This window comes from Rhinolophus sinicus, chromosome 14, assembly GCF_057876585.1.
Source record: "Rhinolophus sinicus isolate RSI-liver-muscle chromosome 14, RSI-T2T, whole genome shotgun sequence".
In the NCBI taxonomy this organism is placed as follows: Eukaryota; Metazoa; Chordata; class Mammalia; order Chiroptera; family Rhinolophidae; genus Rhinolophus; species Rhinolophus sinicus.
This window is the reverse complement of record NC_142514.1, coordinates 33,988,204-33,993,881: the sequence shown is the minus strand read 5'-3', so window position 1 is coordinate 33,993,881 and position 5,678 is coordinate 33,988,204. Positions and strand designations below refer to the sequence as shown.

At 50.5% G+C, this 5,678-nt stretch overlaps 1 pseudogene; it reads right to left on the bottom strand.

Moving 5' to 3' along the window:
* Positions 1 to 736: 736 nt before the first annotated feature.
* LOC109434143 (nucleoside diphosphate kinase B pseudogene) lies at positions 737 to 1,301 on the bottom strand (annotated as a pseudogene).
* Between the last annotated feature and the right edge of the window lie 4,377 nt (positions 1,302 to 5,678).

The window sequence follows — 5,678 nt, the reverse complement described above, 5'->3', positions numbered from 1 at the left end:
CTCAAAATCTCACAAATCCATCCAATGATCTCTACTCCTATTTCTACTAGCACTGCCCATCCATCCTCATCCCTCATCTGGTTCAATAAGCCCTTCTCCCAGCTTTCTCCAGGCTCTCCCCTCCCCACCCCCAGTCCACCTTCCACACAACCTCACTGCCATTTTCTCTAAATACAAATCTAACCATGTCACTCCAGCTAAAATCCTTCACTGGATCCCACTGGCTCCAGAATAATATTCAGCCTCCTCCACATGGCTCCAAACCCTTCCTGATCCTAGCCTTGCTCTCTCCGGCCTTAGTTCCATTGTATGCCTCATACTACCCTCCCCAACTTTTCCTACCCCTTTCTCTTCATCAGCCATTCACACACAAGAAACAGCCACCGTAGGTCTCAGAATGAGCCTTGTCCTTTGCCCACTTTTGCAGGCATTGCTCCTTTTGCTTAGAACATGCCCGTTTCCTCCCTACATTCCCTTGGCCTAGAAAATTCCTACTTAGACTTCAGAATCCTTGTCTGGCTGTACCACGTCTGGGTTCCAGCCCTGTCACCCCTAACATGTTCCCATAGCCCTTGTGGTCTCTGCTCAGAGAATGTACCACCCTATACTATAATGTTTATCTCTTTCTCCCTACACAACACAGGTTCCCTTCCTTCCTTCCTTCCTTCCTTCCTTCCTTCCTTCCTTCCTTCCTTCCTTCCTCCTGGTTTTCAAAGTCTTTATTGGTAGATATGTTTTAGGAAAGAAAGATTGATCCTATTGCTTCCAAGTCCGTGGACTGGAGCGCTGTGTCCAGGGACACATAAAGTGGTGCTAAGGGGGACAGCTTCTTTGTGTTCTTGTTTTCGTTGGTCCAGTCAAAAGCACAAGACTTGTAGTCACCAGTTCTTCAGGCTTCAACCACAGGCTGATTTCTTTTTCAGCACCTTTTACTGACTCCCTGCCATGAGTGATGTTCCTGCTACCCTGAATGCAGAAGTCCCCTCGAATGCTGCCTGACTTAGGTTCTGCGGGGTTGGTCTCCCCAAGCCTCACTGGTCCTGTCTTCATCACATTCAGCCCCTCCCAGACCACGGCCACCACTGGCCTTGAGTTCATGTATTTCTCCAGCTGCAGGAAGAATGGGCACTCTTTCAGATCAACATAGTGCTACGTCGCGTGTTCCTCAGAGGCCTGAAGGAATGTCATGGCCATAAGGCAGAATCCCTTCTGCTCAAAATTCTCGACGATCTGTCCACCGGGCCACACTGCATGACCTCTGGCTTGATGGAGAGGAAGGTGCAGTGAAGATTGGCCATAGTCCCAGAAGCTGGAGGAGGTGAGCAGTGTGTGTGCTGTGAGGCTGGAGCTAGCTATTTCTTTCTTATTCACTTCTATATCTCAGTGCCCAGCATAAAACCTGGCATGTGGTAGCTGATAAAAAAAAATGTTCACTAAGTTTGGGGGATATTCGGCCCAATCTCAGTGAGAGTCAGAGAGTCCTGCTTTCCCATATCCGCCCATGGAGTCTGCATTGCAAGAGGAACAGACAGGAGTGGGCTCCAGAGCGCAGTCCCATCCCAAGAGCAGAGCGTTCCTCCCTGACCCTGAGCAGCACAGAGATGCAGGGAGATGGTCCTCATTCCCCGCCCCCGACACAGAGCACACACCGCTCTGAGCTGCTGACATTCTCTGTCTCCACAGGCTGCCTGGCTAGGCTCATTGCATGCAGGATGCCGAGGACCTGCTTCACTATCTCCAGACCAGAGGAGGGTCCAGGGCGCCCATTCCCCTGTGCTGCAGCCAGATGAAGCTTCAACTGGGCCTGCAGCCAGAGAGATAAGATCCAGTCGCCCTCAATTTCCCACAAATTTGACACTCAGTTCCTGTTGCAGAAAAAACAAATCATCTTGCACTCTTGAAATACCAGGAAATCACAGTGTAGCTGAGCCACCGGGACCCTAACAGAGCACCCAGTCTGACCTCCCTATCTTCTGCTCCGCACCCCAGTGCAAATGGGAAAACTGAGGCACAGACAGATGGGGACTTGATCAGGCCCACACTGAGAGTTAGTAAGAAAGCAGGGGCTATAAACCCAGGTCTCCTGCTTCCTGGCTTCATATCCTTTCCAACTCCCGAGTTGAATCAATACCTGAGAATTCACATGTCTACCCCCAAATAACCTTCTGCATCCTCACTCTGCTGGCACAGCTCCTATAACGTGGAGCTCAACACCTCTAGGCAATCTAGACAGCTTTCAGTGTCCGAAAGGCTTTCGCTCTCCTGAGTCTGAACCTGAATCACTACCCTCTGGGAACTTGTCTGGAACTCTCAGCCCCTGGGGAGATTCATATGGAAAGAAAATGGAAGAGAATATTGTATTCCTTGGAATTCTCTGGGATGGAGGAAAGCAGACAGGCAGCCCTCCTCGCTGCAATACGTAAAAGCCATGAATTGGGGCAGGAAGAAGTTGAGGGTACCCTCCGGACCACATTTTCCAGAAGATGGGGAGGGGCCACCGGTCAGGAACTTGGAGTTTGAATGGTAGGGAGTTCTATGGGGCAGCTTATAAAAGTTGGCAAAACTCGTGATCCCTCCCCTGTGACACCTTCAAATCTTCAGTAAACAAAACATAACAAAATTCCCAGAGCAATTAAATGTTTATAGAAAAAGGAGAGGGCAATGTTCTGTGTGGGGTTCTGATGGTTGGACTCTCACAATCAGGGACAAGAAGCCTGACAAATAACTGGAACAGCCGAGCTGCTGAAGCATCAGACCCAGTGTTCCCCAAATCTCCCCAGAGCATGGAAACTCCCAGGGGAATACATACAACATACACAGATGGTCTGTGCCATTCACTCATCTCTTTATTCCTCCATGTGACAGGTACTTATTGAATGCCAACAATGTACATTAGGCACTAGGATACTATTATGAACAGACCAGACTTGGCATCTTGGATGCTCTGCCCTATATTTTTAGCTAATAGCTCTTTGGTGGGTGTCCCACCTCCCCAAAGAGTATACAAGTTCCTCAAGGGGGGGAGCTTGTACCAGCTTCCTGCCCATCATACACCCTTTGCACTGAATGGCAGGTTTAGAGATTTGCAGGTAGATACAATTTCATCAGTCACATTCATTGATCAGTCACTTAATCAGTTAAACACCGCGGTGACCCAATGTTTATGTGTTTTCAATCCCTGGAACGGAGCAGGCAGACCCAGAGGGACTCAACCCAAGGCCATCAAGTCTATCCCTCTGCCTCCAGACCAAGCAAAGACCTGGGCTAGGTCAATAGGAGGGGCCAGTGCAGAGTAGGAACCAGAATCCAGCAGGCAGGCAGACCTGGGTTTGAGCTGCGTTTCCCCACGAGCACACCGTGTGGTTAGCAAGAATGGCAATGTCCACTGCAGCAATTTGGAAACCCTTTCTCTCCCTTGATCCTCTCAACAACCTGTGAGTTAGGCAAAGCAGGTTCTGTTACCCCCACTTTACAGAGGAGGATGCAGAGGCTTGGAGAAGTCAAGAGGCTTCCCAAGGTCACAGAACTGGTGAGCGGTGGCGCCAGGATTTGGGGCCAGGTCCGCCTGGTCCCAGCGGCCTCCTTCTCCCTCCGCAGCACAGTGCCCCTAGGGCACATACTCCAGATGCTGCTGTGTTGTCTCCAACTGACAGGAACTCCAGAACTGAGCTGATTCATGAACTGATGGCTCCAGCCTCCCTGCATCCCTGCCTAATGAATCTGCTGGCTCTTCCACCCCCAGCACCACTGGCCAGTGACCAAGGAAAGGACGAGAAGGCAGGATGAAGGTTAGGGGGGTGGGCAGGGGAGGCAGACAGAGGCAGACGGGAAGGTCTCAGCGCATCCATCACCAGGGCCAGTTCCCCCTGGGATCTCAGCTGCTGTCTGATCTGCCCATGAACCAAGTTCCCATCCAAAATTCGGCCTGCCTGACAACCTGTCAGTCACTCCCCCGGGTGAGCTTCTTCCCAGGCTCCCACGGCCTTGGGCCTGCTGGGACCCAAGCAAATGGGCCAAGCATAGCTGGGCTCTGACAGGGAAGAGACACAGCCACTCAGACGCCAAGAACAGATGAACCCACATCTAAGGAATCCACCAGATCTGCCTCCTGCTTTTGGGGACGATTCTCTGAGCCCTTTGTCCCAACCCTAAATTCCTGACACTCCTTTGCAAAGTCTTCCTGGGTTTATGAGGTGTAATATCTTGTCGGGCATGTCCCCTCCCCTGGCCTTCATCTTCACCTTGGCGTGCATCAGGAGCTCATGCCCTCACTGTCTGGGTTGGCCTGCTTGGCTGGACATGTGTGGTCACCACACGTTCTTCCCTGCCACACCCTGTTGGCCCCAGGGCACCTGGGACAGGAAGAAAAGAGGGAGGGAGGGACCTGGGCCGACAGAGAGGGGGCATAATGCTGAGGTGGAATTCAGAGAAAAGGGGAAGCATTCCAATCCCAGACTCTGCCGGTTGGAGTGGGGGATGTGCTGTGATGCAGTTCTGGACTGGTTCTAGCTCAACAAACGTTCATTGAGGCCTGTTCTGGGCCTGACCCACGGACCTATGCCGGGCGCCTGGTCACAGAGAGGGATTCCATAGAGTTCAGCTCCTGAAAGGTTACTAGATGGGTGGGGACCATAGCTCAGTAAACAAATGATTTAAAGCCAGGTGATAATTGCTCTCAGAGCGGATGAGGGGGCTCAGGGCAGAAGGAAGACCTAAAGAAGAGGCAAATGAGCTTTGTGGAAAGAGCTCAGACCCTGAACTCAGAGCTGAATTCAGATGACATCCTGCCATTGTTCACTGACTTCTCTAAGTCCTGGTGACTTCTCTGTAAACCGAGATGATAATATCCCCCTTCTCACTGCACTGGTCCAAGGACAGGACAGTAAAGTGTTCAGTAAATGCCAATGGGACATCAGGTGGAAGCCTAGAAGGCTTCTGGGAGCAGACAGAGCTTAAGAGAACAAAGGAAGCTCCCCAACGACTCAGGCAGCAGGAGGGCATCTGACCACTCAGAAATATTAGCTGAGAAGACTTTAGAACCAGTCCGGGCAACACCTCTTCTGAGAAGCCAGCCCTGTTCCCACGTTTTATGTAGCATGGCCCTTGTCTGTCTGTCTGTGCCGTGAGGCTGTAAGTTGCTCAAGAGCTAGGGCCCACCTCAACCACCCTGGCACCCACAGTGCTTGCTGCCAATGGCACAGATATATATATATATATATATATATATATATATATATATATATATATACACACATATACACAGAGGGTGCCAAAAAAAGTATTCACATTTTAAGAAAGGAAAAAAACTATTAATATTGTAATACAATGAATGACGCTGGCATTCATTTGATTAACACCATCTTTTGAGCGAACGTCATACTACACATTGTTACTGTAATTCAATTCAACTTTGAAAAGTAATCCATAGATAACATCTCTTAAAACGTGTACATTTTTTTTGGCATCCCCAGCATATATATATATATATTTAGTGGGGACAGAGCCCCAGAAAGTAGTTTACAGGCTCTCGGCCTCACATGGAAGGGTGCTGGCTCGGGTGGTGAATGGCCATCGGCTGTGGCTGATTGGCCGTCGGCTGTGGCCGGTTAGCCGATTGGCCGCTGGTATAACTGCTGCGGCTACGAAGGATTGCCGAGGAGCGGAGCAGAGCTGAGCAG